The 25,114-nt window shown below is 36.4% G+C and overlaps 2 long non-coding RNA genes across 3 annotated transcripts; one reads left to right on the top strand and one right to left on the bottom strand.

Annotated features, from left to right (window-relative positions):
* Nucleotides 1-712: 712 nt before the first annotated feature.
* Nucleotides 713-9,191, bottom strand: LOC115496809 (uncharacterized). The gene is made up of 2 exons (XR_003962337.4): nt 6,085-9,191; nt 713-808 (listed from the first exon to the last, which is right to left on the bottom strand). It is a non-coding gene; the product is annotated as an uncharacterized lncRNA (long non-coding RNA).
* A 5-nt stretch (nt 9,192-9,196) lies between these two features.
* On the top strand, nt 9,197-23,004 carry LOC121470560 (uncharacterized). Of its 2 annotated transcripts, none has more exons than XR_012057946.1 (3): nt 9,197-18,167; nt 18,433-18,481; nt 21,481-23,004. It is a non-coding gene; the product is annotated as an uncharacterized lncRNA (long non-coding RNA). The 2 variants fall into 2 exon arrangements; XR_012057939.1 differs by having other exon boundaries at nt 18,430-18,481.
* The last annotated feature ends 2,110 nt before the right edge of the window (nt 23,005-25,114 follow it).

Raw genomic sequence — 25,114 nt, 5'->3', positions numbered from 1 at the left:
ATAAGATCTGATAAGATTCTGTAGGTTTGCCCACCTTTTAATTATTACCTGTTTCTGACCAGGAAGTCTCCCTGGTTCTGTCAGATGTAGCTCTTGAAAGATCTGCTTGGTTTTTACTTCTTGTCATTTAGTATGATCTGGAGGAAGATTATAGCACTTTCTCCACTATTTACAAAGTTCCTGTTTTAAATACTACTGATCCCTATGCTCCTGTTTATTGTCTAAATCATGTCCGAAGAAAGTTAAATAGTTCTTCTGTAAAAGAATAAATAAATCCATAATCTTTCCTCTGATGGCAACAGTCTCTTCTCTGAGCTCCTACTCTTTCTCCAACTTATTCCTTCAGGAGTTTGTAAGCTTTCAAATTCTCAGTCCGGAAATATCAGTGGCAGCACCAACGTCACCAGTAACCTCTTTAAACCTCGTTCCTTACTTTTGCTCCGTAGGTACATAAGTATTACAATAAATCTAGGAATAACTCTCCGTCATCAACAGTTGGAATCCAACAGACCAAGCTGCACAAACTCTCTGCAGATTCAAGAAAATTTCCAAGTTTGAAAGATGGGTAAAAGCAAATGTTGGTTTTTATGTAAACAGCAATTATTATTTCCTGTAGCTTACTATAGTGAAGGTCAGACAAAAAGAAGGAACAAATCAAATAAAGCAGTCAGGTAATAATGCTAATTTAAGGTAGGCAAAAGCAGAAACAATGTGTAGGTTGCACAATACTTTTATTAGATAATGGCAAAAGGACAAGTATTGCTGCTTCTGGGATTCACGTTGACGAGCTCAGTTCATGACTCCAAGTCTGGAAGAACAGAGTAAGAAAAGAGAACAAATTATCCTTATGTATCTGGACAGACACTATCAGATTGACTAACAATTTAATTGGAGTCTGTTTATATCTGCTAGAAAAGTTAACAGCTGGATAATTTAAGTCTCTGCCTGACCCAGAGGGAGTAGAGCACACTTAAAACCTTACTGCCCACAGAAATTATTCCAGTCAGTATGTTCCAGTTTTACTGAGAGATACCTTTATAAATGCCAGTTTACCTCCTCTAAGTACAAATATACAACCTCCTTGATACTAAAACTGCCTCACTAGCAGCATGAACTTAGGTATTCAAAACATTTAAACCTTTGTCAACATTTAAACCATGGTATACTGATCAATACATGCCATACTGCTCCTTCTGAAGAACTCAGAATATCTGATTTTCCTATTAGTAGCAGAGCAGACATACCATATATAAGAAATCCATTTCCTACTGTAGGTCAGGTGGACACAAATTATTGCTAATGTGTTACTGTGGATGTGCAGCATTTCCTTGTTTGCAATTAATGTCTATTTTAGTGAGCTGCTATATATAGGCTTAAATAGTAGTAGCAGCAGCAGTGGTTATAACAAAACCAAAAATAATTAGTATCAAAAATAATAATAGAGGTCTCATTATTAACCTTTTATTTCACCATTTAGTTCGAGGGAAAAAAAGGATTTTGCAATTCTCGGCAAAGTATATTGTAGCAGTATTTCACAGGTTATTTTCTATTTTATAGTGTGAGTGTAAACCTTTGTGGAAAGAACCGACCGTTTTTTCTGTGCTTGTATTGGACTTGACACATTGTTTATGTCAATAGCAACTAGTAGGTGTTACCATTAAGACAGGGAAAAAACAATTATGCTTATCCTTCAGACATATTATGTTGATACCAATAAATGAAAGAAAATTAAAGGTAATATTTTTACATAGAACAGAGACATGTACTGATAAAACATCTTTCATAAATCATTTTTTCAATGTGTCTTATGTCCAAACTCTTTTCCTCTTGTCCAAAGGTGAGATATCTCTACCCTGCAGTGTTTCACAAACATGCCTGCTCTATAACACAACGCTACAACATATATGATGAACAGTGCCATTCACACATTTTTTTATACATATGACCTATAGGAGGTAAAAAGATATAAAATGCTGATATTCATGTTTTACTGTAAAATTTTGGTTTCTTATGTTTCCATCTTCATTTTGCATGGTGACATTTGTTAGTGATTTGAGGAGCTGATACTTCTAATCCTCCTAGAAGGCTGATAACTGGAAATAGGAACAATTGAGACAATTTTTTGCTTTAATTTCAAAGCAACTGAAAATAACTTCTCCAAGAATTAAAAAACTCTTAATGAAAATAATTTAAATACTGTATAGCATGAGATTAGACTATTACGTACAAAACAATCTGAAATTTAATACTAGCTCTAAAATGAGAAATTGAAGCACAGAAATAAGATGTTTATATAGATGCTCTCAGATTTTCTGTTAAAATTGATAATTCTTTATGAGTAAATTATTGCCAGATTTTATTAGATTTATGCAATATATTTACCTAAAAACTTCCAAGGTCAGCCAAATTATTCTAATCTAATACAATGTGTTAAAAATTATTATAATCCTAAATTGGTCAAATGCACTTTACTTTAAAAAATGGGAATTCCCTATTTATATATAAATTCCCTATTTATTTACATTTTAAACCCAAAATAAAGTAAATATTATTTATTACTAAAAGCAATATCAGTAAACATTATTTATTATTGGAAGCAATATCAACTTGTCTTTCAAAACAGAATTTTAGAATGTATCAATTAGAGTCTAATTTAGCTTGCATAAGCTCTTTCTTAATAGCAATAAAATTAGAGAATGAAGGACTGGACAAAAAGAAAAAAATATATTTGACTCTGCAGAGTTAATAAGACTGATAATTTGGGGAAAAATGAAGGTTATATCCATAAACTGAGCTTATTTATTGTGATTAGCTCTAATAGTGAAAATGTTGTTCCTTTTTATTTTATCTTCAATGAGAATTGCAGCAGTTGAAGCATTCAAAAGAAAGAGAGAAAAAAAAAAAGAATATTTTATCGGGAATTCCTGAAACATTCTTGACAAGGTGTTGTAAGAAAGGACAACAAGATAAGGAATATCTAAATCACAGCAATGAATTAGATAAATATTTAATGCCCATTTAGCAATAAAGAGACTTTTATTACTATTTTGGCCACTGGTTTTTATTTTGCTAGTCCAACTTCATGAACACCACAGTGAACTTTATAGTAAATACGAAGAAGGAGATATAAATATTTCTATTTATATAGTTAAATATTGTTGAGATTTAACAATAGAAAAATAAAAATTAATTTCCCCAGATGTGTTGATTTGGAAATGAAGAACATCTTGAATCAGTCTTACTATGGGCCATCAAAAATTTTAGAGAAGTACTATTCTGGTTAATATGACTTCCTTCTGACTTAAGACTGTGGGAGGAGACTAAGTCTAACTTTACTAAGAAATTTGAATACTCTGAGACATATCTGTGCACATTGCAATTTTAAAGGCTGCCTTAAAACAGTATCATTCAGCCTATATCAGAAAGTATATTAATACAAGAATATTATTTAGAGGATAATATTTTTCAATGATACACTATATTTTAAAGGTTGCAGTTCATGTTTTATTTCTGATGTTCAGCCTATGCAAGGTGACTTTCGTAGATCTGACTTTGTTGAAATGTTTTTCATGTTCCATAAGGCACTACAAAGCTGTAAGGGTTGCTTCCTTTATAATAATATTCTCTTCTGAACTCTTTGTCATTTGCTCAGAGTTAATCAGCAAAAGATTGGAATGGGGAATTCATAGTTTTTATTAAAATTATGTTAAAGGGTTAGAAATTCATTGGAGACCTCCTAAAGTGCACAGTAGTAGTGTACAGTAAATATATTTTTCCATCAGGTTTTCATGTTAAAATTATTTGTATGTAAAGCATTGATTATCTATATGTTCAACTGGTAAACAGAAAAATTATTTTGGTGTATTATTTATATATGATCTGTAGTCGTCCTGTAATATGCTTTTAAGACTCTTAAGCCTTAATATAACATGTCAGTTTTGAGCAAATTTTGTGGAAGACTTTTCCTGCTCACAGTGACCAAAAACAAAAAAGAAAATAAAAACTTTACCAGTGCAAGACAAGTCTTAGGCAGAGTGTTACTAATCTGAGTGTGACTCATTTTCTGAGTGAGCCCTTTCAGTTAACATCCCGTCCATAAAGAAAAATAGTCCTTTATGGAGGTAGAATTTAATTATTTTGTCAGACAGTACAGAATTTCTAGAGGTTCAGTTTGATTAATTTAAATGCACATTACTTATGAACCTTTGGTTAATTCTATATTCATAAGATATCTATCAGATTTCAAACTCCAATAAAACCTTCTCACATTGCTCTCAGAATTACGAAGGATTGAAATTTCCAAGATGACCAATATCTCAGGCTGGATATTGTGGGTAACACCAAACTTTTCCCTTCTTCTTTTCTTATGTTTTTGTTCTAGAGTAATCTTTCTATTACAGTAAGGCTATTTTTAAAATTCTTATAACTGAGAAATGAATATTTGCTTAACTGTGGGGTTCTTTTGGATTCCTAGGTCACTAACTCTCTATAAATATTTTCAGTTTAAGAAATAAATTTTGAAATCACTGTAATAAAGAGAGAAGGACAGGTAAAGATGATGATATCATCCAGAAGACAAAGTAGGTTTAAAGGATCCAGTCTAGAGTTTGCAATTACTGTACTGCATAGATAATACAGTGATATGTGTGTGCTCTTCTTCCAGGCTTTGAGTAAGATGGAAGCTCTCAAATAGCCACTAATTAGGACTGGGAGAAAACTACACTGCTAGGATATGGTACCCTTCCCTTCACCTTGTTTTTTTCCCAACAAAATAAGTATTTAGAGATATAACTGAAATGAGCTGGTTTGTGAGAATATCACTCAAAAACTGCATGTGCAATGCCTGTACTGCAGTGCAAAGGCTATTTAATTCATTCTGGGCTGATAGCAAAGCTTAATATTCCTTCCAGACTTTTATTCAGGAAAACACTCCATGGTGAATCTGAATAATAATATGCCTTCCCCCTTCTGAGTGACACCTGAAATATCTCTGAATGGGTCACACTCAAGGCTGATCACAATCTGTACTATCCCTGTCAGTCCAATGTAGATGCTTAGGAAACAGTATAAATACAGGTGCAAATCATTTCTGTTGTATATCTAATTGCTCGTTTCCCTTCCCTTCCCTTCCCTTCCCTTCCCTTCCCTTCCCTTCCCTTCCCTTCCCTTCCCTTCCCTTCCCTTCCCTTCCCTTCCCTTCCCTTCCCTTCCCTTCCCTTCCCTTCCCTTCCCTTCCCTTCCCTTCCCTTCCCTTCCCTTCCCTTCCCTTCCCTTCCCTTCCCTTCCCTTCCCTTCCCTTCCCTTCCCTTCCCTTCCCTTCCCTTCCCTTCCCTTTTTCTCTTTTCTTTTCTTTTCTTTTCTTTTCTTTTCTTTTCTTTTCTTTTCTTTTCTTTTCTTTTCTTTTCTTTTCTTTTCTTTTCTTTTCTTTTCTTTTCTTTTCTTTTCTTTTCTTTTCTTTTCTTTTCTTTTCTTTTCTTTTCTTTTCTTTTCTTTTCTTTTCTTTTCTTTTTTCTTTTCTTTTCTTTTTTCTTTTCTTTTCTTTTTTCTTTTCTTTTCTTTTTTCTTTTTTTCTTTTCTTTCCTTTTCTTCCTTTTCCTTTTTTCCTTTTCCTTTTCCTTTTCCTTTTCCTTTTCCTTTTCCTTTTCCTTTTCCTTTTCCTTTTCCTTTTCCTTTTCCTTTTCCTTTTCCTTTTCCTTTTCCTTTCTCTCCCACACTTTCACCCTAGTCCTGGTCTCTTAATTCTATTCAGTTTCTGTTACAGTTCTTACTGTAGAAAACCATTGCATAAATGCTTAGAATTCATGGTTGACAGGAATATATTACAAAGGATTTATATAACTAATATACTTCCACACATGAAATCATATTCAGACTTGTGTGAGATGCAGGCTTGGAAATAACACCTATGTTTAAATTTCTTGAAAATTTTCAGTATTTATGCTTGCCATAAACTAACCAAAATTTAACACTAACCTGAATTGTTCTGTATTCAGTTATTTGAAATTTATCCATCAAAACCTGTGCATTTTTTCTGAGAAAAAGCTTGAAGCACTGATAGATTTTTTACAAAGTATTGCTGCTTACCTGAGGAATTCTGCTTTTCCTTGTGGCCATGGGTTTGAGTTTCACTGGGTGTCTGGAAGCAGTCTGAGCCTGAAAGAAGTAGGGCTGCATAAGGCACCAGGCTACAAGTGAGTCTTGAGACACGGGAGTACTCTCAGTATGTGTTTGTACCAATGTTAATTTGGGAACACCTTCCCTCATCCAGCAGATTATGTCTTTTGCCGTCCTCATTTTTTCCCTGATTTTCTCACTTCCTAAAATTGCCTTATGTGTGTTTAAAAAAAACGTAGAGGTCTGTTAAAATTTGCCAACGAAATTCACTGAAAATGGTATCTATTCCACATTGCAGATTTTGGCCGAGACTTTACTTCCAAATATAAATCTGGCTTTCAAGATGCCATGACAGAAGACAACATTGACAAAGACAACCAGGAGAGCTACTGTGCTGACAGTGAGGAGTGTGTCTGAGGAATGGGGAAGCAGCAGTGAACAAAGGAGAGCTGTGTGGCCTGGAGGGGAAGAAGGAAGCAAGCTGACACTCAGAGAGTAAGGAATGGAGAAGAAGTAGCATGAGAGTGCCCTGTGGTGAAAAGGGAGATAAGAAAACTGGAGCAGAAGGGAGTAAGTACTGGGGAGAATCAGAGCAAAAAAGCTGGGATGGCTGGGCAGGACAAAAAGGTAAGGGACAAAATGAGATGGATACACCCTGAAAATTTTTTTTAAATATTGTTGTGATGACAAATTGATTAATGCTTTTTAAGTACCAGCTGGTCTAGTAATGAAATCCCTAAAAAAAATCAAGATGCCAATAATCATGTTTCAGTTGATTAAGAGTTAAGATAACATGTGGTAAATACACTCCAGAGCCACATATTGAGTGATAAAAGAGAAATATTGGAAAATTGTCTAAGCTATAAGCATGTGCCCTGAGTGAGGCAGGTGTCCTGTGGAAGAACTAAAGATTGTATCAAAAAACTAAAGATTATATCATAATGTATGCTCATAAATCCTAGCAAATAAAATTTGCATGGGCAATCTTAATTCTGACATTTCCTAAATCTGAGGGTTTCATTTTGCAACCTTAATGTTCTTACTGGCATTAAAATTAGAAAACAGTTAAGCTGGGTTAAACATAGAATCAATGAAATCTTAGCTGCAAGTGCTTCTGCTTCCCAGATGTTTGAAAGCTATTGGTAAACCTACCTCAAACAAACAAATAAAAAACTATATTGCTTTATTCCTTAGATGTAAAACACTGATGCTTTAAAAATAAGCACAGCATGAGAAGTTCTACTGAAGATCTAATTAGTCTCTGAAGTTTTAAATCTGTTTTATGGTGCCTCATATTTCTGTGCCGAAATTCAAGAAATAATAGCATTGCACTCCGTTTGCTTCACTGCCTTCAGAAATCTTTATTTCATGCTGCAGATTTAAACTGTCATTAATTAGATTCACATCATGTAACTACACTTCAGGAAGAATAATACAAACTTGATCTGACATTCTTATTTTCTTTTCCAGCAACTTCCTTTATTTTTCTAGCTTTTATAGTCCTCTGGGCTCCTGTTCTACAGGATATACTGATTATATCAGTTCTTTGACTCTTTCAGCTTTCAACCTGACTTCCTTAAGACATTTAAATAGTGGGTCTATAGGGGAAATTAGCTAACTTTCCCTGTCTTTCTTAGGTTCTGATTTTACCCTCTGCTTCCGTACTTTCATGAAGAAAAAAAAAATTCCATTCTTAAGATAAGCAATGAAAAATGGAGTTTCAGAGACAATTTATAATGACCTCCCTGACATAATGTAATTTAACATAGTAACTAAAGAGGGAACAGACTTTTTAACTGCTACAGCAAAAAAGTAGAAAAAAGAGAAAATGCTCATTGAATAATTTGATTTTGATGCCTTGAAATGTTGAACTAAGGAAAGCAACTAGTGGATTTGGAGATTAAGAACATTTTAAATTATTTCTTGAATCTCAAAAAATATTCCCCAGCTAATCCCTAAAAGAGCCCTTAAAACAACTTGCAAACAACATATTTCTGAAACATATTTTCTTGTCTATCTTTTACAGTAGTACATTTTTTCAGTGTGCATAGTGTGAATTATTTAATGTAGCAGTTAATGAATATGTCACCATATTTTGCAACACAACACAAAAAAATTACTATCTCTCAATAAGAAACAGAAGCATTTGTAACTTCAAATTTTAAATTTCAAAATGCCCTTTTATCTTAGTTAAGTGAATTTTGTAGTTGAAAATACAACTCTTCAGTCCAACTGTTCATTTGTACCACCTCCAAGAAACCTCTTTCTCTAACTCCACCAGTCTACTTGGTTAAAACTCTCAGTTTGCAGAAAGAGACGTGACTGAGAGAGACAGAAAGTTTATATTACAAGATATATTTCTCTAATGAACTAGTTATTAAATTTCCATGGCCTAGGAAACATTTTGAGCCAAGTATTTTAAAGGAAATCCCCTTAGGTATTGGAAAAAGAAAAAGCCCTAGGGTGTGGGGCAAATTATGTTCTTTTTTATGGATAAACTGTTATGTATAATTTCAATAAATAAAGGATTAAATGAATACGTTTTCTTAATGCTGTTTCAAATTAAAATGCATTAGCAATAATCATAGGAAAATAATACAATGAAACAACCACTAATACAAAACTTGAGAAAAGTAAGAATTAATTCAAGATGGTTACTGAGGTAGTGAAGAAATTTTCAGTGAAATATTGATGTCTGATATGGCAAATGTCAATTGCAATAATTTCACTTTTATGCACTTATGTGCATTGTTGAATGTCTTGTCAATGGAAATTGCTGTGTTAGCAGATGCCAACAGAATGGAATTAAGATGAAAAGGAAAATAAAATAAAAACCAGTATTTGTATAATGAAACTCATAAAAATAAATGGAATATAATATACTTTAAATTAGCATTAGGCCAAACCTAATAGCTATGACATCTTGTAGAAAAGAAAATTTGTGCTGGATGTTTATAGAGGCAGACAAAATTACTGAAAATTAAAACTCACAGGCTGGTGCTGGTTTTCTCTTGGCTTTTTCATATCAAATAAATACATCCTAAAATCCCTTAGGATTTGTTATTTATTGCCCTAAGAAGAAATGTAATAGAAATAAAGAACAAGTACTACATGTGTGTTTTCACTTTTTCTAACAGGAGCCAATGAAACTTATTATTAACAAAATGAAAATGCTTATATGAGAAAGACAGAAAAGAAGTTTATGAGAAGGATTACTTGACGTGGCTACCTGGTTATCTGTGCTAAGAGTCTTTCAGTTCCAAGAGATCTCTTTCAGTGGGGTGATCTTATACTGTCAAATACAAATTTGGACGACAGAGTTAGCAAAATTCTTGAAGAAAACAGATTAGAAAATAAATAATGACAGTATTGAACTGTCCAATTAAAAAAAAAAAAAAAAAAAAACCAAAAAAAAAAAACAACAAAAAACCCAACCTTTTCCAACATATCCCAGATACAGGTCAAGCTCCTACAGTCAAATAGAATTAGCTTTGTTGCATAAATAGCTGTGGTAGTTTAAATGAAAATGCAGATATGAGAAACCAGGATATGGGCAAAGTAAAGATTCACAGAAAGTGTTGATAAGGATTCACAGATTATTCTGAGTTGGAAGAGACTCACAAGGATCATCAAGTTCAACTCTTAAATAAGTGGCCTGTAACAGGAATTGAAGCCACCACCTTGATATTATTAGCACCAAATTCTAGCCCACTGAGCACAATCTCAGGGTGGCACTTAAAGGGAAAATAAATAGGAAAGAGACCAGAAGAGATAATGAAAAATAAAGAAGAAACACAAGAAAATCCAAACAGAGTAAGATTTTATTTCATATAAAAAAATTAGACAAGTACATTTTTGTCTGATGTATAAGAAGAAAATCCATATAGAAAATGGTACAGCAAAAAACAAAGTCTGTTAGCCAAGCTACCAAATCAGAATTTAAAGTGTTTTGTTTGGCACCTTTTGGAAGGAGTTGAATATGATACAATCCAACATGTAAGAAAGCAAAATTACAGTTTTCACTTATTAATGGTTGCTCAATTCAGAATTCAGAAGCAGTATTCAGACTGCCTTATAGAGGAAGTCAGCTAGATCAACTGTTGATGGTTATATTCACTGGAAGATATTGAAAGTTTTAAATCTTATCTTCTCGATTCTTTAGGTACATCATGTAAGCAGCATTATTAATTTAATTGTGGTCCTCTTGAACTGATTTTTCTCTGCAGATTGAATACTGTTTATTGTGTCTACCCCTTAGGGCTTTCATACAATTTGTTCATGTCACTGAACAAGAATAAAACAAGAACATGAACAACAAAGACAGGCTTCCTTTTTGAGGTCCTGTGCTCCCTGGTAGAGCAAAGAATGGTGAAAAGAAATAAACTGCATGTTCAAAGACGTACAATGCTCTGAGAAAAATGTGTACTTGATTATTCCATTCAAAAGTATCCAAGAAGATAAGTGCAAAATTATCAGCAAGTGACACCCAAAAGAACATATCATAGTGATAAAAAGGAAGTTATTTGTTGATAGAACTACTATAAAAAAGGCGTCACTGAGTCCTGCCAAGGATATAAAAAAGTGACAGTGACATTTTAAGTTATCTAAAAGGTAACTAAAATCACAGCTAGTACTTATTGCATTTATAAGAAATACATAGTCAAATACCTCTGAGAGAAGTTTTGAAGGACAAGTGGTGAAATTTTATGTTTCATAATGTAAATAGATGCCTTTTAGGCTTAAATCCTCTCCCTGACAGAGGGTCATTGCTCTGTTTCCAAAGCCAGCAGGTTTAGTGTAGCAAAAGCTTTGAGATTTATAAACTTTGAGTTATAAGAGAGATTTAAGTATGGAAATCAAGTTATTCTGCAGTTAGAACTGTTGTGTAGCTCTTTATCAGAGTTATGCCTATATTCATATCCAGTGTATCAAGTCATTCGTCCCCTAGGTAGTCTGGGAATGTGCCAAATTCTGTGTAGATAAGAAAATGGACTGGCTTGAAACATCTGATAGATGCGAAAGTCCAAGACACATACAAAATGAAGTATTTGACTGATTATTTCAAGAAGCTCTTCATCTGGGAATTTTGAAGAGTCTAGAGAATCTCACAAGACTTTCCATAGGCCAGTCTGTGGGCTTAAATGAATTGTTTAGCAACCTAGGTAATGAGTATGGCAATTCCCTCTAGACACTCTCCCAGTTATTTCCTCCTGTAAAATTGATCAAACTGTATAGAAATAAGACTCAAGTAGAGATCCAATAAAACTGTAGATTGTGGCTGGATGACAGGTGCCTACCCAAGCTATTCTGTCCCTGCCGTCATATGGCATGGGGAGTTAAAAAAAAGAAAAGGGCTCATGGATAAGGACAGTGGGAAGTCACTTCCCAGTTACCACCACAAGCAAAACAAACCTCACTCAGGAAAGCTAATTGAATTTATTACCAATCAAATCAGGGTAGGATAATTAGAAATAAAACCAAATTGAAGAAACATCTTCTCTCCACCTCTCTCTTCTTCTGAGCTTAGTTTCACTCATGATTTCCCTGCTGACTCCTTCACAGCAGTACAGAGGGATGGGGAATGGGAGATCTGATCATATAATTCCACTCCTGCCCATGAGGAGAGGATCCTCAAATCTTTCCATGTTCCATTGTAGGGTTCCTCCCGTAGGAGACAGTCCTCCACAAATGTCTCCAACATGAATCTTTCTCCTGGGCAGCAGTTCCTCTTTAACAGCTCGTGTGGATCCCTCTCATGTGATGCAGTCTTTCAGGAACAGCCTGCTCCAGCATGGGCCTCCTGGGATCACAAGTCCTGCCAGCAAACCCTCTCCAGTGTGGGCTCCTCTTCCTGTTAATCCACAGGCCCTGCCTGGAGCCTGCTCCAGCACAGCTCTCCCATGGGACCACAGGCTCTTTTGTGTACCACCTGCTCTGGCACTGGGTCCTCCCCAGGCTGCAGGTGGATTCTTTCTCCTCCAGCAGGGATCCCCATGGGATGCAGGGAGACAGAAATTCTCACCATGGTCTGCACCATCTCAACTCCTGCTCCTGGGGCACCTCCTGCTCCTCCTCTTTCACTGACCCTGGTGTCTGCAGGGCTTCTGCTCTCACACATTCTCACTCCTCTCTTCTCTGGGTGCAATTCTTGTGCAGAAATGTTTTACCATTCTTAAACACATCATGTTTTGCTGATTGGTTCAATCCTGGCCAGCAGTGGTTCCATCTCGTAGCCAGCTGGCATTGCCTCTGTTGGATATGGGGGGAAATTTCAGCAGCTTCTTACAGAAGCCACCCTTGTAGCCCTCTCTCCCCCCTAGACTTTCACACAAACCCATTCCTGAAGAGGCAGTAAAGGTCACATCTTTTTCAGATAGTTAAGAGACATTTAAGAAGTATTTTGTTATTAGTTCAGATAATCAGTAGAAATAAATATTGCATTTACTGGAGGATCATGGGCCAACTGGATTATAAGAATTCATCAGAAGAGCAGCTTGGGGAATGTCATACAAACCAGATGAAGATGCAGACTTCTGTTGGGATCTGGGCACTAATTAACCATCCCATTAAAGAAAATTTATTTGACCTCAAGATTTTTTTTTTTTTTAATTTTAACAACTGCTATTTCTGAATTTCTAACATGAGCGTGAAACAGTCAGGTTACTAAAAAATATGGTGATATCACAGCTTACTCAATTATTTGAATTATGCAAGTCCTTGAAGAGTCATTCTCTTCACTGTCTTATTGGAGTGTCTTCCAATCACAGGTAATGAGCATTCCCTTGGGGCTTGTTTTTCTAGGGTTTTATTATCCCAGCAGCTTACTTTATGTTGTTTAGAGGGGTGGTGGTTAATTCCAAGTGATCAAGAGAATATTTTAAGCACTAAGTTATTGCTCTTCTGAGGTGTGTGTCCCTTTCATTCTTCAGTTTCATGACAGAGTTGATGAAATTGTACTCTCCATATTTCCTGTTTGAGCAATTTATATCTAGCAAAAAGTAATCACAAATGGTTACAATAAGTACTAGAAACTCTCTCTACTCCATTATAAGTAAATGCCCTAACCACCAGAGAGTAGAAATCTTCCTTTCCCTCATCCCACCCTTGCCCCAAATGCACAATTTTTCCCTTTCTTTGTCTTTCTGAGTTAGTTACATAGGAAAATTAAACAGCTCCCACTGGAGGGTCTCAGAAAAACAGAAAGCAAGCTTTACAATTCAATGGGATCTGGCTAGTAAATATAGAAATGTGAGTTAGAATCCTCTCACTGTACCTGATAGGAGATTCATGAACCTAGATATTTCCTTCAAAAAGGTAATGCTGCAGTTTGAAAGCAAACTGAAAGGCACAATTGTCTCATTTCTCTGTCTAAAAAAAGCAAAAGGCTGTTGTGTTCAGCTCTCAAAAAGCTGTGCAAAATGTTTTCAATGTTCTTTGAAATCCTCCATGTAAAAATTATGGCAAAAGTCAATAAAATTAAAAATAGCCTTTAGCTAGGTCTTTCATATTACCTAGAAGCTGACATAAAAATACATTACAACTGTGAATGGTAAACATGAAGTGAAAGAAACCAAAGGTCACTGAATCACAGAATCAGAGAATCACTAGGTTGGAAGAGACTTTCAAGATCAAATCCAATCCATTCCCCAACACCTCAACTAGACCGTGGCACAGAGTGCCATATCCAGTCTATTTTTAAACATATCCAGGGATGGTGACTCCACCACCTCCCTGGGTAGACCATTCCAACACTTTATCACTCTTCCATAAGAACTTTTTTCCCAATAGCCAACCTATATTTTCCTTGGTGCAGCTTGAGACTGTGTTCTCTTGTTCTGTCAGTTGCCCAGAGAAAGAATCCAATCCCACCTGACTCCAACCACCCTTCAGGGAGCTGTAGAGCGGGATAAGGCCACCCCCGAGTCTCCTTTTCTCCAGGCTAAACACCCCCAGCTCCCTCAGTTGTTCCTCACAGGGCTTGTGTTCCAAGACCCTCACCAGCCTCGTTGCCTCCTCTGGATGCTCTCAAGCATCTCAATGTCCTTCCCAAACTGAGGGCCCAGAACTGGACACAGCACCGAGGTGTGGCCTCACCAGTGCCGAGTACAGGGGAAAAATGACTTCCCTGTTCCTGCTGGCCACACCATTCCTGATGCAGGCCAGGAGCCATTGGCCTTCTTGGCCACCAGGGCACACTGCTGGCTCATGTTCAGCCGGCTGTCAACCAATACCCCCAGGTCCCTTTCCTCCTGGGCACTGTCCAGCCACACCGTCCCCAGCCTGCAATGTTGCAGGGGGTTATTGTGGCAAAAATAATGGACTTGGAACTTGGATTTGTTAAATTTCATCTTACTGGACTCTGCCCCTCCATTCAACTGTTCCAGGTCTCTCTGCAGAGCCCTCCTACCTTCCAACATGTGGACATGCGCTCCCAGCTTAGTGTCATCTGCAAATTTACTAATGAAAGACTCAATCCCCTCATCCATGTCATCAATAAAAATATTGAACAGAGCTGGCCCCAGCACAGAGCCCTGAGGGACACCACTGGTGCCTGTCCCCAGCTGGATGCAGCACCATTCACCAGCACACTCTGGGCCGGCCATCCAGCCAGTTCCTAACCCAGCACAGAGAGCTCCTGTCCAAGCCGTGGGCTGCAGCTTCTCCACGAGTGTGCTGTGGGAGACAGTGCCAAAGGCCTTGCTGAAGTCCACATAGACAACATCCACAGCTCTTCAAGGAAACTGATAAGAAAACAGATGACTTGTGTCAAATGAGCATCCTAAAAGAGTGAACTTACATCCTTTCCCCTGAAACTCCAGGTTCAACGTGTCACCATTGTTACTTGTCTCCTCTTGTTGAAACAAAATTGATATCAAGTTCTTTTTTGAAACCAAGACACTGAATAGCCCTGTCTTGGTCAGGGGTTCAGGAGATGTTAACTGGGCTAATTCAGTGGCAGCCAGGTTGCCCATTCACCTACAATGTTGTTTTCTATACACAGAAGAACTTTGTGCAGAAACTCACATAATTTTTTGACTAAGCTTAAGACCTAGTGACTTACAATGCCAAGGGCATAACAGTAATAGATACCAATACTTAAAATGGAATCTTTATCTCCCATTAAAGGAATTCATACAGGGGAAGTAGAGCATGAATGTCAGTACATCAGGGACACATGGGTAAACTCAAGTAGATATTATTTTAGTCATGACAATCAGGCATATTTAATAAATAAATGGGGTCAGGACACATCAGCAGTGGGAGCAGAGAAAGTGAAGAATGAAGAGAAAAATCAATAAAGAAACATCAAGAACTTTGGAGGTTTTTATCACTAATTTAATTTTATTTTAGTTCCTGCAGGGCATAATATGAATTCAGGCATAATTGCAGAGGAACACTGAAGTACTACTGGGCTATGAAGTGCATTTGGGAGGAAACAGAAGGTCATGGCTCTTAAATGGCAAACTTGACAGGCCAGCAACATGAATTCTGTAAGCTGTGTCCAGCCTAACCATACTCAGCCAGTTACTTAACATTTTTAAAGCCACACTTCCATCTGGAAACAACAACAACAAAACATAAACAACAAAGCAAGCAAAACCCTTCAGATCTGATCATAACAACACAATTATACAGGCTACAGTTTTCTTTCAGAAGTAATGACTCAATGTGCAATGTACCCTGTGTTCAGGTGGTGAATATAGAGCATGTCCCACAAAGTTGGCACACTATAATTTTGCTGAAAGAAAATTATCAAAATTTTCTGATTTCTCTTCTGTATGAGTTTATTCCCACTGTTCTTTGCCTTTCCAAATGCCTGTATATTTACACTGCCATAAGAATTTAGGACTGTGTTAAGGTGTTCTGTGTGAGGAAACGAAATGACCACTTCTAACATTGTCTGAAACATTTAAAAAAGCCTGTTTCATCTGACTATTGTGGAATCTTAGAGTATTCAGACAAATAATATACTCAAATGAGATCTACTTTATAAACTAGTTCAACCAGATAAACCGATTAAAGCTCTGTCAGCAATTGACTGTGAATTTGTGATGACAAATGGAACTGGTACTGCCCAACTGATTTAACAATTCCCAAGGTTTCAGAAAGTGCAAGCAGAATGCACAGTCACTCACCCAGTCGGGTGGGGGCTCTCCAGGAGTTGTCTTAGGCAGCATTCCAGCCCATGGGGTGAGACCCCAGCTTCCGACCCACTGTTCTGAGGAGGCAGACCCAGGTGCCCCCTGCTCCAGCAGGGCTCCAGCAGTGCCATACCTGATCATTGCTCACACAGGGTCATGTCACTGTCACACTGCCACTGCCTGGGGTCTGGTCTCATGCCCCACAGCAGACACCTTGTAAATGTGATGGACACTGGCCTGCCCGAGGCCAGTCACAGGTCACTCTGTGCAGTATTTGGCACCCTGACACGGTTACGTTGCTTCTGATTACAGACCTGCCATGACTAAGCAAGGTCTCAAGGTGCTGTGATTCATCCTTTGTGTTCTGAAATGCACAGGGCAAATGGAAACAAGGTGAACTTTGTATGTAACCTCCAGACCAGGGCTGCATCTACCGAGAAATGTTACAACTAAAACTCCATCATTACATTAGTGGCTCAAATTCACAGTATATTTTTGATAAGACTATTTTTATGAATATTCTAATCACTGGAAAAAAAATCAGGTTAACTTCCACTGTGAAAACATGTGAACAGTGAAAAACCAGTTTAGCTTCATTGCCAAATAAATAACACATGAGCTATTGAACTATCTGCATTCTTGATTTTTCACTGAAATAATTTAAAAGAGACCACTAAAATTACTATTTGGATGACACCTCCACAAAAATTCAGATGCTGAACATGATTTTTACAATCCAAGAGCAAAGTGAAGGGCTAGGGGCCAAAATAAAACTGAAAAGTGGCAGTACATTTTATATATGCTGTTGATTTGTTTATCATGTAAAATGTAGACAACATAATCATGATGGAGTCTGAGAACTCCTGCAAATGGCACTTCTCAAGTCCAGTAACAAATGGACCACCAGGAGAAAAAGTTATTGAAGTATCGTAGAGTACTGTTTGGATATATGGAATGAAATTGGATTTGCTGCTGGCTATTCTTTGTCACTCCTAAGCTCTGATTCATTAAAAAGATGTTTTAAAGGAACAAACAAGCAGAGCTGTGGCTAATGAGCATTTTAACCCAAAAACCAATATCCTCCCAATAAAGTAGTTAAAAAAGGCCCCCCCTCAACTACCAATTGCTGAAAAAAAGATATATGTATCTTCTAAAATATTGATGCTCCTGGAGTTTTTTCGTCACATAATACTTGTTTACACACAGTCTAGATAAAAGCAAAGGTGGTGTTTCTGTCATTATGGCTGGCACAGAATGTTTCTGAGACCTTGCATAAATTATCAAAATACTTTCACTCTATTTCTTTTCTGACAAATATATTCCATAAATACCAATATATGATAAGATAAAATAAATTAAATTATACATATATATATATATTATATTTATTTCTGGGAGAAAATGGTTTCTCTAAGAATGTAGAAGCAAATAGAAAACTGTTTTGGAAATGAATATGACAGACACATATTTTAAGCAAGGACAAGTTTTTCTTAAGGAACCTAAACATTTTAAATAGAGTTAATATAATCACATGGTGATTGCAAAATGCTCTGAATATTGTGGTCTTCATTATCAACATTGAATGCCTGATTCCACCTAAAGAAAACCTTCCTGTTTACACTTTTGCTGAGTACACAGACCAAAATCTGGAAAAAACCAATCTGAGAAAGGTGAGAGAGGTGATTTGGTCTGGTGTGGTTTGGTTTGGTGTGGTTTAGGGGGTGTATGTATCTGTTTGGGGTTTTTTTAACAGGACCATTTGACCACAATCTTGAACTGACAAGAAAAAATGGGGTCTGGTTTCAGCAGTCAGAGGAAGAGGGATTGTTTATCTGCTAGGCACAAAGGAGCCCTCTGATCTGTCAGGCACATTCCCATCACACCTGGGACCATGCCTCCACCACAGAGCAGGTGAGCCCCATCCTTAGAGATTCTACCATTCCTTCTTCTACACAAATATTTTTAGTTGACTTTGGGTTGAACAAATGCATTCCAGCTGCAGTTATATAAACTGCAGTTGACTTTGTTGGCCTGAAATCCCTAAACATGCATTTTTATAGGAATCAGATAGTTCCTGTACCATGTGTATATAAAAATGGTAATTACTGAGTAAAATCTGTATGTTGCATTTATCTTCTTAAACAGTCTTCTGTATATTTCTGCTTTCTCTCAGTAGCTGAGTGGCAAAGACTACCTTTGACCAAATGAATGTCTCCCTAAAAAAGGTAATGTTGTTCTTAATAAGGCTTGTAAGTACCTCTAAAAATTTTTGGAAAGTATGGAAATACTTATAAAGAAATGCATCAAGAGACTGTCCTGGTTATTCTGAATTCATGAAATATCACAAAGTAATATTCATTAGCAAGTAGTCTTAAAATAAATTGCATGGTAGAATGATACCCTGAAAACCATGAGTTTATATATAAGTTTTGAGATAATTACAGCATACTGCCTATGGTTTGGGCTTTTTTTCTATTTTTTTTCCTCACAGCTCTTCCTGTCTTCTCCAGCCTAGATCTTTTAGTGGATGTGGGTATCTCTGCTCTCACAGAAACTAAGGAATACTATTTATGTCTTCCTAGCACAGAATTCCTTGCATAGATGTGAGCTGGGGTGCCATATGAGTAAATTACAACTTCCTTTGAGAGCTTGATGAATTTACTGAAAGATGAAGACTGCATGGGTTTAAAAATATGAAATTTTCACCCATTCGTGGATTCTGTGTGTTTCCACAAGACAGCTGAGATAGACAAAATAACAGAACTTATGAAATTTTTTTATTAAAGTTAATTTTTCAGCAATCAAATGCTATTTTCATAGTCTCATAAATATTTAGTCAACACGCATTCTTTTTATTCCTACTATACTCCTGAACATAATACAGTCTTATGAAGGTATGCTATTAAAGGTATGCATTTTTTTAAACTCAAACAGTTGCTGAAAATTTCTTTAAAACACTTATTTTAACATGTGAGAAAATGATTCTTGTTTCTCAAAGAGGCCTAAACTATTTTTCCAACACCTGCAAGACAGTTTCCTTTCAAAGAGAGCAGAAACTTGGTGTATTTTAAAAGAAAAGGTAAAAGTTGTGTAAGACTAGAAGCCACTGAAAAGTGATTATTGGAGTGAGAACTTGTATGCAACCTTAACTACAGATGTTGTTACTGACCCTGCATAGGGAATCACATGGAATTGATTAATCGGAGAAAAAATACCAAACCATCTCTTTCCTTATAAACAAAATCAGATTGAAAAATATGCACCTGCATTTTTCTTTAGTTTTGCTCATATTTTGCAGTAGAAAAGTTGTTGAGGTAGAGAAAGTAGCAGCACTGACACCTTTCCATTGATCATGATCATACAATAACTTGCAGAACTCTAAATCTGTACCTGAATGCTACCCAGCATGCACATGGATACTGTGTATAAAGGTAAAAAAGGGATATTCCAGACACCTTTTCAATATCAGCAAACAATATTAAATGCTTAGGACAATATCTTTATGTAGGTGTTAATAAGAAAGAACATTATAAGGCTCTCTAATCTATATAGTCTTCTTTCTATTCCAAGACTGATGTGGTCGCCGCTGAAGAGTTGAATTTGTCAAGCACAAGACAAAATAATGCATTCAATTTTTTTTTTCTAGCAGTGGCAGCTGGATTTTGTGCTGACTTTCTGGCTGATTCTGCTTTCATTTGTTATGACAGATACAAACAGTTATTGGCTGCTGAGAATTTATACCATTTGAAGAACACTTTTCACATCTCAATCTATACATTTTGCTACAATGTTCACATAAGGGATTTGCTGTAGATAATCTCAATATTCTTAAAATATTCTAGAATAAGCACAAGAGAGCTGGTTTGCATTACCTATTACTGTTTTCTGCAAGAGCACTAATTCTGGTCGCCCAGTTATTTTTCTAGTAATATTTTTTGTTTCCTCTAAATTTCTTTGGAATTAAAATATCTGGTTACTAATATAATTTGATTTGTATTAATATTTAGGTTTGGGTTTTGTTCATACTTTGGTTCGGGTTTATTTTTCTGTTTGTGTATAACCATAGTTTCAAAATGATTTGAAAATAAATGTAAATTAAAATTACTTCTATTTTTAAATGTCCTTTTTAAAATATATGTATCTTTCTTTTTGTGGGTAAAAATAGTTTTAGTAGACAACTGAAAAAAAATTCCACTAATACATAAAGGATGTGGTTTGCTCCCACATACTTTTGTTAGGCAGTTTCCACTACTAGTAGTGTTGCCAGCCAGATCATACTGTTAGTATTATAGAATCATAGAATAGTTTAGGTTGGAAGGGACTTTTAAAGGTCATATATTCAAACCTCCTCTGGTAGTGGCTGCATGAAGAATATCAGAACCATCTAATACAACAAATTACAACCATCAAGGCCTCTCTCTATATTATATTCAGTTTTATACTTACTGCTACAAAAATGTATAATTCCAAAGTGTTTTATATGCCTCTGTCTGGGAGCTGAAAATCACAGTTTGTGAGTCCAAAGTATACCTATTAGGCTGAGTTAAAATGGATAAATTTAACCAAAGTTATTTAAGTTAAAATCGGCTGCTAGGTCATCAATGATTAATCACAGAAGAGACCCAAGTCCAAAGGGCTACATCATTTTAAGGAAAAAGGATATCTATAAGGAAACCTTACCATCACTGACACATTGATACAGCATGAGAAAACTTATGACAACTATGAAATTCCTTATCAAGAACTGCTGGAAGCTGTCATTTTCCCATCCACTCTTTCATGCCTCTGGAGCTGCCATAGCTCAGGCTTTGCACCATTCTGCCTTCTCCTCCTGGGTTGGCCCCAAGTGGCAGCCAAAACCCCACCCAGCCACTCATTCTCTCTCTGACCTCAGAAGGTTTAGGGCAGGAAACAGAAAGAGCAGTAAAAGGAAAGTCCAGGGGTCAAGATGTGAAATAGTGCATAAATTACCTGATTTTTTTGAAAAGAATATTTATTGAAAAAAAACAAAACCACCAAAACATTAAAAAGTATGGGAAACACATTTTCTTCCCCTGTCTCATGCTTGACTTAATTCTAGACTCTTCCTTGCTCTTGCTATTGTGTCAGGTTACTCTCAGTCTTTTCAGATTGGTGATGCACAACACAGGACAGGAGTATGTTATGGTCAGAATGTAGTGGTTTCTCTCTTTCACTCCTCATTCTTTTCTTCTGCTCTTTAAAGGACTTTCCATGGATGGCAGCTCCTTCAGGAACATCCATCTGCTCTGCTGCTAGTCCTCCACAGGCTGCAAAGAACATTTGCTCTGGCGTGGGGAACCTCCTTCTCCTCCTCCTCTGACACTTGTGTTCCCTCTGCTGGTTTTCAGTTGTTTTTTGTGTGGGTTTTTTTTGTTTTGTTTTTTATGTCTTTTTGTTTTTTATTTTGGATGTTTTTGTTGGGGTTTTTTGGTTTTTTTTTTTGTTTTCCTCTCTCCCTGTAGTACTTTTGTGTCTAAAGTATGTTTTCACAGTTGGCACCAGCTTGGCTTGGCACCAACCATGTCCTGTGGTGGGTTCGTTTTGAAGCCAGCTGAAAACATCTGTGTCCAGAGAAGAGCAGTCCATGCCTTCTCCTTTCAGAGGAGACCCCTGCAACCCTCTTTTACCAACAGCCTGATTGATGCACCCAATACACAATCATGCCCTTTTTTTAATTCAAATGCCCTCAGAAGAAGTAGAATTATCAGTGATACTGAAAGTTCTGCTCTAGTCAAAACGGGGGAATATATACACAGCTTTGAAAAAGAGATCCCTTATTGAATTGTTTAAATCTGGTATTCCTAATCTATTTTCAAAAACCTTGGGAATCTGATAATATTAAAGGCAGCAGCTGAACAGAATGCCTCAGATGTAATTGTGTGACTATAAAAGTATTTGTGAGCATCTTCTTGGATAAATAATGCATCAGTATTAGATCTACTTTTATTTAGCTAATTGATAAAAGCTCTAGATTATTTTTACTTACTTTAAGTAATATAAAGTTCTTTAGAATTATGAATTTCTATAATAATTTTACATTCCATGAAAATATTATTAAATATAAAATATTACTTTAAGTGTATGTATATATAAAAAAAATTGTTCCTTTCCTGTAGCTTATGAAACCATCCCTTCTTTTATTGACTTTAGTTTTTGAAAGAAAATATTTTGAAATTGACTATTTATAATAAAGCAATGATCACGCTATAGAAGGGCTGCCTCTACTACCCTTGTACTGCCCTTGTTACTGCCTACAAAACATCCAGTTCTCTGCTATCTGTGACAGAGCTTACAGGAAACAACTCCGGAAATCTATTTCTCTTGCATTTTTAAATGTTTTTTCCCATTGTCTCTAAATATAAGACAATATATTTCAAAGTATGTAACATGAGGTAATGCATTGAATTATACTACTATGCCACCTACAGCCACATGTATGCATTTCTGCCAGAAAAGCTTTTTCCTTAGGTAAAAATAATTACACAAAAAGCAATCTGATCTAAACATGCAGTGCAGTGTCTCTGTTTGTGTTCCCTCTCTTCCAAGCAAACATAGCACTGATGAAAACATACTGACCTCTCAGTAGTTTATAGAGGAAAAAGTATTGATGGTTATAATTATCTTTTCAGTCAAAAAAGCCTGAAAGAAAAACTAAAACAAAAACTCCCAAAATATAATAAAGACTGCTTCTACATTGTTTTTATGCAATGAATAAAGTTTTAAGGCTTTAATGTTGTCTTAAAATTGGTTATCTTTGCAGTGCTCATTTACCTGGTACATGAGACTGATAGAAAAAAATAGAAAACTTCAAAGGTTTATACACTGTGTGCCATGCACACTTTAAATGAGTGATGTCTAAATAAATATTTGGAGTAGTTGACATATCAGATTTTTTTTCACATTTACCATCTTTTCCCTGTTGGATATTACATTAAATGTTATGTAAAAGATTTACTATAGCAATTTTGTAGCCAATTACTTTTAAGACATTTTCTCCCCTTAAAATATAATTGCCTGAAGAAATGTGCAGCCTAGAAGAATATAAACTAAAAGTGGCGTGCTTTAGAATTTCACAAAGATGGTCAGCCTTTACCTAGCAACGAGACAGAGCTCTAGCTATCCTAGCATTACTGCCTGTTGTGATTCTCATAAGCTGCTGCTAGTGCTGTAATTTCTCTTTCCCAAATGCCCTGAAAAACACTCTCAAGCTTGAAAGTACAGTTCCTTAAAAATATATTTGTTTCCTTTACAAAAAAGATCTGTCTTTGAATATGAAAGGTTTAAAATTTTGCAACCAGTGGAATGTACAAAGGAACACTTTTTTTGGCTCAAATAAGCTCGGTTTGCAGCACTGCAAAGATGCAGCCCTTAACCAATGTAGGGTTTGATGCTTTGGATTTTCATTTTGTTAAAATTTCCAGGATGCATTTTCCCAGTATGCTGTAAAAATATAAAATCAGTTTTTTCTTCCCTCCCTTTCTTCTGCCTTTTTAACTCAATGCATAGAGCATGAGAGCATCTTTAATACTCTCTGCTTACAACACAGATTTAGAGCTGCTGTGTAAGGAAATCCCGAATCTCCACATCAAAGAGAGAAGCCCGATAGCTTTAAGAAAATGTCAATGTAGCAGTGATGCACTTAAAAGAAGATCTGCTGCCACACCCATGTGCAAGGTCGCAGAGGGCCTGGTAAGGGCTGGGAAGTGTCACTCAGGGTGGGCAAATGTCAGCACTATCGGTTCCTGCTGGAGCAGGGCAGCCAGGGAAAAGGCGCTGCAACGTTGCTTAAGGCCATTCTGTACCAGGGGTGGAAACAGTCTGGGGAGTTACTTTCACATCACTGCAAATTATACCTGTTGAGTGGAAAGATTCTAGGGACTTTCACAAGCTTAAAGACATTCAGAGAGATTGGCTTGAAGAGAAATAGAAAAGCTTTTGCAGCCCATGTATTTGAAGAGGAGACAATGAGTAGGGAGTAGGGAAAGAGGGAGGTAGTCCTGCTTCCGTAAGACACAGTTATTTTTTTCAGCCACAGATACTTCAGAGCTTATTGCTGGCACTGCATATTTGTGAGGCTGTTCAAGGGACATTGAAACATGTAGTCTTCCAAAAGTGAAAAGAACATGGGAATAGAAGGGAAGACAAAATATTGCAGATATGAAAAAATCTTCACTGGTACATCTCTAAGGAAAAAGAACTGGAGCAAAATACAAGTGAAGACAAAAGAAGTGCTAACAGGTGCAGTGAAGATGAGACAAATCACAGAATTACAGAAAGGCTGGAGTCAGAAGGAAACTCTGAGGATCATCTGGCCCTATCCCTCAGTTAAAGCAAATTCACATTGAGCAATTTGCAAAAGATTGTGTCTAGGTGGGCTTTGAATATCTTCAGAGGTGGAGACCCCACAATCTCTTCGGGCAGCCTGTTCTAGTGCTCTGTCACTTTCAAAGTGAGATTTTTTTTTACCTCATAATCAAATTAACTTCTTATGTTTCAGTTTGTGTCCATTGCCCCTGGTCCTGTAACTGAACACCACTGAAAAGAGTCTAATCCCATCTTCTCAATGCTCACCTTTTGAATATTTACATGTATAATGCTCTTGAACAGCTGAATGTAAATTAAAAAAAAAAAAAAAAAAAAAAAAAGAAGGTATAAATGCTTCTCATAGAGGAAAGAGAATGATTGAGCTTTGAGGGTAGAGGTTAATGGGACATATTCTGGAGGTGAGGAGCAAGTGGAATACTACCATGCTCTGTCTCGGGGCCTTCAAACATTTTTAATAAGGACATGGGGGCAATGATTCCTTCTTAAAACGTTTTGCAGATGACTCCAAATTG

This window comes from Taeniopygia guttata, chromosome 1 (assembly GCF_048771995.1).
Source record: "Taeniopygia guttata chromosome 1, bTaeGut7.mat, whole genome shotgun sequence".
Taxonomy (NCBI): Eukaryota; Metazoa; Chordata; class Aves; order Passeriformes; family Estrildidae; genus Taeniopygia; species Taeniopygia guttata.
The sequence above is the reverse complement of the archived record's forward strand: the minus strand, read 5'-3'. Positions and strand labels throughout refer to the sequence as shown.